This window comes from Octodon degus, unplaced genomic scaffold, assembly GCF_000260255.1.
Source record: "Octodon degus isolate 3935 unplaced genomic scaffold, OctDeg1.0 scaffold00230, whole genome shotgun sequence".
NCBI classification, from domain to species: Eukaryota; Metazoa; Chordata; class Mammalia; order Rodentia; family Octodontidae; genus Octodon; species Octodon degus.
In genome coordinates this window covers 2,011,853-2,023,309 of record NW_004524806.1, presented here as the reverse complement: position 1 = coordinate 2,023,309, position 11,457 = coordinate 2,011,853, and positions in this window count along the sequence as shown.

The following is an 11,457-nucleotide window of genomic DNA, read 5'->3' as shown; positions in this document are numbered from 1 at the left end:
AGAGAGAGAGAGAGGAATCTCTTGCTGATGGCTGGTATACTGATGAGTCCAGCCATGACACAACCCTGCAAAGGATGACAGTTGCTGTCCAGACCAGTACAGAAATTTTCTGGTTTGAAACCAGAACAGGTAGATCAAGCCAATGACCAGAATTGTGGGCAACGTGGTTACTTGTGATGCATAAAAAGGCCCCTTAAGTGTTTGTGTGGACAGTTGGGCCATCTTTAGGAGGTTGATGCTTTGGTTGCCAGCTTGAGTATGGTAGGATTGGCAGATAAGACACTGACTTTGGTGGGATGCTGACCTATCAGAATGTGTCCAAACAACTGACCATGTAGTGTGTCATGTTTCAGAAATAAGCCCCTTCTCGAACAGATGCCTTGATAAGGCATTGCAATGGTTGACTGCTGTGTATGGGATGCCACTAAGAATAATGTCTGACCGGCTGCATGTAGGGTACCATTAGCATCTGACCAGGGAACCCGTATCACAGGGGCTCAAGTACACAGGTTGTTCAGTGGCTCTAAGACCAGTGATGGTCCACTGGATCACCTCTCGATAACACAGCTGCTTCATGTGTGTATTGACACAGAGCAGGGTCCTAAGGTGATAAAGGGAATCTTAATCCTCCAAGCATTAGAACCTATGTAGCCAGGAGACTTGGGATTGGCCCACCAGTCCTCTGGTGGGGAACTGGGTGTTCCTCTCAGGAGCTCTGAGGGAAAGGACAAAGTCATACCATTAAAGTGATGTTCCCTTGACCTCTGAGGTATGGGATGTGGGGAGCCACTCCAGGATTGCTTCAAACCTTGGGACATCTGAGGACATTAACATCTTCAAACATCTGAGGACACATGCAGATGTGAACCTGCTGCCTAGAGCAGGTGCACAGGGGGATACACTTAAGTAACCAAGACTTACTACAGGCAGCCACACCTGCACTACATGGTTATGACAGTACACAAGAGGCTGAGGCTCAGGTTGCATTGTTAGGGGTGCTGGTGTCCTTTTGGGTTGATGAAACATCTGGAAGTAAGTAGGCTGTACATTTTCTAAAGGTTTCAGTGGTGACTTTTATGTTGTGTGAATTTTACTACCAAAGCCCTGAGCTTCCTAACTGTGGAAATACGGAGCACGCCAATGGGGACATCTACAAGCGGGATCTGCCCAGTACCGGTGGGGATCCTAGTGAGTGCTCTCACGGTACACGGGCTTTGCCTGATACTCCTGCACACTTGTCTCCTGCGCTGCTGGATGAACCTGGACTGCCTCCCACTCTGAGCGGCGGAAGAAAGCTCAGAGTTGAGGCCACTGGACATCGCCCCTGCCTCTCCCCCCAGCACTTCCCGGAATCCTGGAGACTGTGAGAAGGTGGAAGACCCTGTCTGAGACATTCACCACATTCTTGAAATAGAACTCAGGTGGTCACAGGGCATCGTTGAGGCTGCTAGGAGTCCCCACCTGCACGGTCAGGGAGGTCTCAGCCAAGCCTAGACACCCACAGCTCTCAGGTACATGGGGTGTCTCCTCCGGGCTGCATCTGACAGGCCTAACCTAATCCTAATGTTGCAGGTAACCTGAGTTAGATAGAAATATTATAGGCAGTCAGACAGGGCCAGGCCCTCGAAGGAGACAGCACAAAAGACAGGATACCTTACAACTGTGGGAGGGATGGATGCTCCTGCTGTGAGCCAGACCTAAAGAGCAAACAAATGCTAACCTCCCTAAAGATTAGCATCGGGATTGATCATTACCCTGAGAGAGCTAACAAGAATTCTTATCTGATGGCTCCTGTTTTACATTCATGTCCCCTTGCTACGTGACTTCCTTCCCCATTTGGTCCCCGACTTAATCAATTTTACCTGAGCAATGGTGCTTGTAATCCCACTGGTTGACCATAGTTTTGTCCCACCCCACATCCACCTAAGCGAGTACCCATTCTCTTCATCTTAGCCCCACATGGTTTTACACTATAAAAGTCCCTAGAAGAGACAGCTTCTGGGGAACAATCTGCTTGGGCTCCCCTCCTGTCCCTCTCTCAGACAGGAGCTTTCTTTCCCTGAATAAATATATTCTGCTCATTAAAAAAAAAATTGACAGTACACAAGAATGTCAACTTGATAATGGCTAATATGTACGAGCCAAACAACAAGGATGCTGTTTGCTATTATTGCTGATGTCTGCTCTGCATCTTTCTTCTGGGGACTTCACTTGTGACATCCTTTCAATCCCTGGCCCCGACAGGGCTGTAGGCCCTACCTACTGGAAATGGACTACTCTCTACTTTAGGGTGATGTGGCTCACTGGCTAGGCTAAGGAAAACCTGTCAGAAGACAAAGAAAGGACTTAGTAGCTATATATGGAGAACTACTGAGCTGTCTGTGTATTGGAAGAGAACTTGGTGAAACTGTTAGGAGACTACAGAGGCAAAGAGGGTTACTAGACAGGCTAACAGTGTCTTCTTAAGCTGGGATACATTGAGGATCATCAGTGACTCTGCTTATCTGTGCAGTAAGTTCTCAACCCACCAACATTTGAATTGTGAACATTCACAGATACAAATTGACCTCATGTTGCAAACATTCATACATGTGGACATATTGAGAAAACAGCTCATGTGTCTGCTAGACATTGTTTTAGTTGTGCTGCCGTGTGCTTACTGTACAGTGCAATAATTTACAATAGTACGGTGCTCAGAACCCAGGATGTCTGGAAGCAAGAGGAAATCAGAGGACTGCTAGGAAGGACAGAGGAATATACACTGTATATTTGTGTCAAAACTATAGAAGACACACTTTGTCAGACTTAAGAACAAATCTGACGTACAAATGTTCTCCCAGAACTCAAAACAGGACTAGACTCTTGCTTTTTGAAGAGGAACCACAGGTCTTTCAGAGGTTCATAGGAGCAGAGTCTCAGTCCTGTTAAAATTCAAGTGACCCTTCCACATGCAAGATTTTCATAGCTTATTACCACATCCCTTGAGGAAAGACCAGATTGGTTTCTCAGGAACTAGGAATAGGATTAGGGTCTTGAAGGGCTGCTAAGCTCCTTTTTGTTATTGTTTGTTTTTTTTTTTATTTTGGCTTGTTTTGTTTTGTATTTTGATACAGGGTATCACTACACAGTACAAACTGGTCTTGAATTCACTTATGTTGCCCAGGCTGGTCTTGAATTCACAATGATCCTCCTGCCTCAGCCTCCTGAATGCTGGGATTACAGATGTATGCCACCATGTCCACCTAAGCTGCCCTTCTTGCATCTCCCTATGTTTATGTTCAAGGTTTTCAAGGGAAATCATACAGGATAGATAATTTATAGGATTATTTTATAATAGTCACCCAAAGAGTCACATACAAAGAGAATGCAAGAAATCTGTCCACATACTAAAGACCCCAAGAATGTAGCTGAGGACCTGGATCCCATGGCAATGTCCTTCATGAGTCCAAATGAAGTCCTAGAGCCCATAACAATGCCACCCACAAGTCCAGCTGGAGACCTAGAGCCCATGATAAGGTCTCAAGCAGGCCTGTTTCACCAATCCGCCCTGGGAAGGCCCAAAGGTCAGTAGAAAAAGCTGGAAAGTTTAAAAGGTCTGTGCCAATGGGTTGAGGGATCTGCACTGGAGCCAGGAAGCAATGTTCAAAGTAAGAACCAGAGCATCTCCAAAAAGCACCACAGCCATCCTCAGCAACACAGTGGTCCCCCACTCCTTTGGCAGTGAAAACAGTTGAGTTCATATAAGGAAAGCCAGCATAAGAGACTCCTCCAGAACCAACAGGCCGTTAATAGCACTTCTTCTTCTTCCTCTTTTTCTTTTTCTCCACCCCTCTTCTTCTCTTCCTCCATGTATTATTTTATTGGTAATAATCCTTATTTTATTGGCAATAATCCTCAAGTGGGCCTCTCATACCTAGCATCATGCTGGTTTAGTTCAGCTGGGTGTTACAAGTTGACCACCAGCTATCAATCCACAACCAATAAGCCTTTAGTAGGGGCCAGGGAGATGGCTCAGTAGAATAAGCACTTGCTTGGCGAGCACAGGTGCCTGAGTTCAACCCCTGGTTCCACAAATAATAATAATAAGCCTTTTCTTTTCTTTTCTTTCTTTCTTTCTTTTCTTTTTTTTTTGTGTGTGTATGTGTAACTGGGGATTGGACTCAGACCCTTGTGCTTGTCAGGGAAGTGCTTATTCTACTGAGCCATCTCCCCAGTCCCTATCATAAGCCTTTAGATTTCCCAAAAGGACTTTAATTCCATCTCCTGTGATATCTCCTGAAACGAATGACAGCTACCTTCCTAGGAAGATCGAATACTACCTCTACAAGTTGTAGTTAGCGAGGCTTCTTTCTCAGACTATTACATGGGCACGTAGTATCAAAAAGGTAATACAGTATTTGTAATATTTGAACTTTGAATTGACCTGTCAGAGCAGGAGTAAGCAGTTCTGGGTATAGATCTAGAATTTTCTTTTTAGAGAAGGAAGTTAAAACAGAGTAACTGAATTTGCTTACCCAGGTGGCCTGGACACCTGCATTTGTTTGGCGAGGTTTGGTTCTGGTTTGGTTTGATTTTACTGAAGACAGAGATGTTCATAGATGAGGGATTTTAGGTTGCCACAAGTCCCTTCAGTCCTCTTTTTCACAGTAAGGGGCGAGGGTTTTGGCTGGTCTATACCCTCTGGAAGCAAAGGCAGTCAATCCTCTAGTGCCATGAGTCAGGGACATTGGCCACCTGACATATAAAGCATGACCCAGGCCGTTGCTTGGTGCAGTCTCATGCCCAGTGACCAGTTTTCCTACATTTAAGCCAGCACTCTTTGGTTGTCCCTTAGACAACTTGGGTGTGTTTAAAGCACTACCAATCACAACAGCTATTACTATGGCCTTTTTTCTTTCTTCTTCTTCTTCTTCTTCTTCTTCTTCTTCTTCTTCTTCTTCTTCTCCTTCTTCTTCTTCTTCTTCTTTTTTTTGGTGGCACCGAGGATTGAACTCAGGCCCTTGCACTTGCCAGGCAAGTGCTTATTCTACTGAGCTATCTCCCCGGCCCCTACCCCTTCTTTTTTGATCTTCCTTTAGGTCCTGATTATTAAATGGAAAAGGCCATGTCCAGCAATTGGGTCACATAGGTCTAGAAGCCATCTGCTAACTTACCAGGATATTTTGCTCGTGGAGTTCTTGAGTATTTACTCCAGGAGGATTATAAAGAGGAAACCGGGGCTCCACCCAGTGTTTCATTAAATAGGTGGAAGAGAAATATGAGTCCATATTTCCCTGAAAGACAGGCGGACATTTGAAGGCAGAATCATCAAAAACATCGAGTTCTTTTTTCTCAGGGACCTAAATACCATAGTTTCTGGGCTTTTTCCACAGATAGAGAATTATAAAAGCCTGAGCATAAGCTTGAACTCCATTTGCTCTACTTTTTGCAGAAGTGATCTGTGAAATAATATGCAATTTAAACTACCATCCTTTATCCCTCTCTCACCATGTCCTCATTCATGTACTGTGGGAGAGCAGAGAGAAAGATTGAGGCCTAATTAGCCTCCTCTGTGAGCACTAAGGTGAAAGGCAATGTCAAGCATGCTGACACACTGCCTGGTCCAGGCAAAAGTTAATGCAGCTGAGATCCTATTGTTTACCCAGACATGTACCGTGGATGGTGGGAGGCAGATGAAGCCTGTGTTACTCTAATTGCCTGTACTTGTGTCTGAGTAAGTAAAGATAGGGTGAGCGCAAGGGCCTGAGTTCAATCCCCGGTTCCACAAAAAAAAAAAAGATAGGATGAGCCAGTTACCCAGGACACTTTGCTGAAGGGAGACAAGAAACCCCTGACTTCCACATTTTAACCTAATTCTGTGTCTCTGTCTTTCATCCTCAGTCAGGTATAAATTCATAGGTAGTCTGGCTCCTATAATGTACAGAGAAATGTTGAGATCACCAGGATCTGCTGGGCATTTCCTGGGGAACTCTCCACACCATGACCTCTGGACTCCTTAAAGAACCTGTGCGGCTGGTCTGATGTGCTCCTGGCTTGCTTGGGGCTCTCCAGATCCTCAGAATAAACTCAAGAGATCCAGATGGGGAAGTGCCTTTAGCCACTTGAGAAAGGGTAATCAGGGTAGAGCCCTCCTAGGACACCCCTGGCCTTGTGGGAAACAATAGCTCTTACATTTATCCTGATGACGTTTTGGTAAGGCAGTAGAGCTAGAAATCTAAAGTAACTACATAAATTTTGAACCAAGGAGAGACCCTAACCTGAGTCCCATATATTCCCTGAAAGCAGAGGCTTTGACTCTTACCTATAAGGATGAGCAAGCTGAGAGGCCACATGATTTGTTCATGCTTCCAAAGCACAATCCACATCCATTCATAGGACATAAAAATAGGGCAACCCATTTGGGACCCTTCCTGTCTCCCAGAAGCTATTCCTATTCTTCATTCCTATTCTCCAATAAATTCTCCTATTCTTGGGCCAGGGAGATGGCTCAGTAGAATAAGTGCTTCCCTGGCAAGCTCAAGGGGCTGAGTTCAATCCTCAGTTCGGCAAAAAACAAACAAACAAAAAAAGCAGGACAATGTCCTGGAAGGTTATAAGTTACTTAGCCATCTAATTGAGAACCAAAATTCTATTTTGGGGCCGGGGAGATGGCTCAGTGGAATAAGCGCTTCCCTGGCAAGCGCAAGGGCCTGAGTTCAATCCTCAGTTCCACCAAAAAATAATAAATAAATAAATAAATAAATAAATAAATAAATAAATTCTCCTATTCTTAACCTCCTTTGCTCATTAGAATTCATTCTTTGACTTTTGTGAACACAAATGGAGTGTTTGATATCTAGCACTTCCCCTGTATCATTTTGAAATTCCCACAAGATACTTGGAAGGAGGTGAAAGTTTGCTCTTGTTTCATGGCATCTCTGACTCTATAAAATCCTTTGAGAGATGGGTTCAGTCACAACCCATTTGGGACTCTTTCTGTCTCTCAAGATCTAACCCTATTCCCCATTCCTATTCTCCAATAAATATTCTTATTCTTAAAAAAAAAGACTTACAAGAATAAATTGCCAAATTTTACCTTGAAATTACAAGAAATCGACAAATATAGTAGCCAAAGGAAACTGCAAAAGCTTCTCAAAAACATTGTTATCCTAGTTTAATAAGCTTTCTGGTGTTTCTCCCAAACTCCCCAAAGCTGAAGTCACCTGGGTATCTTAAGACCCTAGTGTCCAGACCTCTCTTTTCTTGTCATTGTCTCCTCTGTTCATACTTACACTTGTCATCATGCCTCTGCTTTACAACAGAAGAACTTTAAACAGACTATATTTACATAAGATTTAAAATTCAGAAGAATTTGCAGAATGCATAGCAACAAAGAGTTGTGGATAGAGTTACAAGGAGAACATGACACAAGCTACAGTAAGACAGAAAATGGTTTCTTTCTTTCTTTTTTTTTTTTCCTTTTTCTTTTTTCTTTTTCGGAACCAGGGGTTAAACTTAGGCCCTTGTGCTTGCCAGGGAAGCACTTATTCCATTGAGCCAGATCCCTGGTCCTAAAAAATGGTTTCTGAGAGGGCGTTCAGAGAGAAAATAAAGCACCTAACGTCAAATGAAAAGAAAGCAGAGCCAGCCAGATAGCTCAGCAGATTAAAGTGCCTGCTTAGGCAGATGCAGGGATCAGGGGTTCAATCCCTAGGACTGCTGTGCCAGCCCTGCCCCCAGGGCACACTGAGCCAGTTGAGACTAGGCATGGTAGCGCGCCTGTAATCCCAGCACTTGGGAGGCTGTAAACAGGAGGATCACTATGAGTCCGATCTACATAATGAGACCCTGTAGACATGGTACTAAATACATTAAAAAGAAAAGAAAGCATAACAGGAAAGAGTTGTTTAAACAACTGTCATTATACAGTGAGCACTGTTATAAGCCACTAACTATGCTTCAGTTGAACCTACAGGGATAACAGAAGGCAGACCAACATCAGCCTGTGATACTTAACTGACTGTATCACTTTAGGTAAGAAATACCCAAGCAAGTCGATCAGCATAGGTCTAGATGTAGCTGGAGGGAGTTACTGATGACAGAAGACAATCCCAGAGTGTAAGTGGCACCAACCAACAGGCTTGTAGCCTGGATGGAATAAAAGGTTTCCTTGGAAAAGCTCCAGTCTTCGCCTTCACCTCAGACGTCATATCCTGACATCTGACACAGACTCTTCAGCCTTTAGGAAAGACTCTTTGACCTCCTGAGACAACTTGCTGTAGGCCTCTGACCTTTGGGTTCTTCAGCCCCTCAGCTCACAGACAGCCCTTCCACACCTGACTCACGGAACCTATCTTGTAAAATCCTTATATATGTATATATCTTACACTAAATCTATTTCTTACACATTGTAAGCCTATCTTGTAAATCCTTATATATGTATATATCTTACACTAAATCTATTTCTCTGGTATGCACTGACTGGTACAATCCCAAACAGATTCATGTGAGGAACTTCTGTTTTTTGAGACAGATCTCACTATGTAACCCAAGCTGGCCTCAAACTTGTGGTGACTCTCCTCCCTCAGTCTCCTGAGCATTGGACTACAGGCTTGTGCCATCATAGCTGGCCTCTAGGAATAAATTAAATTCAAAACCATATATGTATATATATTTTTTAACTTTTTATTTATTTAATTTATTTATTTGTGTGTGTGGCCAGCTCAGCCCACCAGGGGGCGGGGCTGGCTGGCCTGTGGTGCTGGGGGATTGAACCGCGGTCCCTGAGCTTTACTAAGCTTGTTCTAAGTAGGTGCTTTAGACTACTGAGCATCTCACCAGCCCCATATATATTTTTAAAAGAGAATAAATTTAAAGGATGTCTATTAATTGACACAGCAAACTAGCATTTGCTAATAGAGCAAATATTACTAAAATAACAGTTCTAGGAAATCCACCTGGATTGTAGACTTCAAGTGCCTCAGAATCAAAAAGTACTTGTGAATAAAAAATGAAAATGGAGAATAGCTACTGACATAATGAAAGGGATTGAACCGCATGATTATGTATATCTAAAGCATGAATCATTATGCATAGCAAGTGCTCATTAGAACATAAACTGAGCAACCATTAGTTCCCTAGATGTTTTCCAGGCTATAAATTACAAAGTCTTTCAAGTTCCTTATTATAAAATGGTTTGACTCTTTTCTGCTAGTAAACAATAAAATAACAACTAACCCAAGACATTCTTAGAATACGACTTTCACAGACACATCCATAAATTTTAATTTACCATGCCTTCATAAAGCATAAAAGGGGGCTGGGGAAATAGCTCAGTGGCACAGGCCAGCCTGGCAAATGAAAGGTCCTGAGTCAGATTCCCAGTACCCAAAAAATTCCCCAAAATAAATATTTTAAAAGCATAAGAATATTTTAGAACAGCAAGATGGTTGTACAATTTTTTTCTCATGTAGTTTTTTTTTTATATTCCTTATTTTTTTTTGTGTGTGTGTGTGTGTGTGTGTGTGTGTGTGGCCAGCTCAGCCCACCAGGGGGCGGGGCTGGCTGGCATGTGGTGCTGGGGGATTGAACCGCCGTCCCTGTGCTTTACTAAGCTTGTTCTGAGTAGGTGCTTTAGACCACTGAGCCATCTCACCAGCCCTCTCATTTAGTTTTGAAAATCTGGAGTACTTGCAAGGTTTTTTTTTTTTTTTTCCAAAGTTTTATTGATAAACAGATAGCAATGAGACAGTTTCAAATCAAATCGGAAGTACAGTTTCAACAAATAATACACTGCATATATTCTTCTTAGTGGTTAATTGCCGTACAAGATGCGGACTTGTGATCCTATTTACAAACACCAGCAAGTTCTTAAAGGACACCTTTACCCGGGAGGAGGTGGGGCAGTGGTCCGAGAGGGAGGAGCCACCGCGCCAGCCGCTTACCCCCAGACCCGGCCTCCCACTCGTATGCCCTTCCGTGCCTACCAACAGCCACCAGAGCGCGAGGGCCACTCGGTAGCAAACGGCCCCCCACCTCGGCTGCAGAGCCGTCTCTGTGTCTGGGGTGCGCTGTGCGGCTGCCTTTGACTGGGCGGGGAGGAGGCTCTGGTGGGAGGTAGGAGCAGCACTGTCCTCAGGCGTAGGAAGCAGAGGGCATAACAAGGGAGCAGCGAGAGCGTGAGGAGTGACAGAATAAGCCCGCCCTGTGTGCCACGCAGTGCCTGAGCCGTTTATCTCTAGTTCTAGCGTCCACTCAGAGAGGTTGAACTGACCAAAGCAAAGGTGATGGAGAAGGCTTGTCCCCTGCTGGTTGGGCAAGAATTTGTGAGTCAGTATGACACATTTCAGAACCAGGCCGCAGACATGCTACCATAGATTTTATGGGAAGAACTTGTCTTATGTCTGTAGGAATTGGATTTAAACGGAAAACCTACAGTTGCAGCCTGTGGACAGAAGAAAATTCATAGGAAAGTAATGTCACAAAACTTCAACTGCCACACCAAGGTTTGTCATGTGGGTGCGCATGCTGCCCTGAGTGATGGTGTGGTGATCCGGGTAATGGGACTGCTCTCTAACAGCCACCATGCTTTGTGGAGGTTCATGCAGACATTTGTCCTTGCTCTGGGGGGCTTTGTTGCAAATAATGTCTGTGTTTATAATGGTATCTTCACATACCAAGAGGAGGTTTGTTTTTTTTTTAGTGGAACCAGAGATTGAACTCAGGCCCTTGTGCTTGCCAGGCAAGCGCTTTTTCTACTGAGCTATCTCCCCAGCCCCAAGAGAAGGTCTTTGCTGGCTTTGTCATTGGGCCTCAGGAGGAATCTGAGGAAGAAATAGAGCCATCTGAAGAAAGACAATAGACACCTGAGGTTATACCTGATGACTCTGCAACTTTCTGTGATCAGACTGTCAGCAATGACCTGGAAGAATATTTGGAGGAATCCAGTTTGGTTTTTTAAAATTATTTTATTTATTTATTTATTAAATCCAGTTTTTTGGGGTTTTTTATATAGATATTTAGGGAAGCATCTACAGAGTGTTCAGGGTCTCACTACTCGTAGTGATCCACCTGTTTACAGCCTCCCTAGTGCTGGGATTACAGGTGTGCACCACCACACCCAGTCCCAATGGCCATCTCAGCGTGCCCCTGGGGCAGGACCCATATAGCAGGCCTGGGAATCAAATCCCTGGCCCCTGTGCCTGCTTGCAGGTGCTTAAATCCACTGAGCTATTTGGCTGTCCCTGAGGAATCTGTTGTTGTACAAGAGCCCGGTGTAGAACCAAAACCAGAACCAGAGCAAGAACATGCATCAGCAATCCAAGAGGAAAGGTTCTTCTCCAGCACTTATAGGCATAGCTTGGACAGTACAGGAAGACTTGAAGATGTTTTCTTGGGTATCTGTGACCACTAAGACACTTGTCCCTACTGGGGCTGTTCCTGTTACTGGGGTACCTCCTCACTGGTTGTTAAAGTACC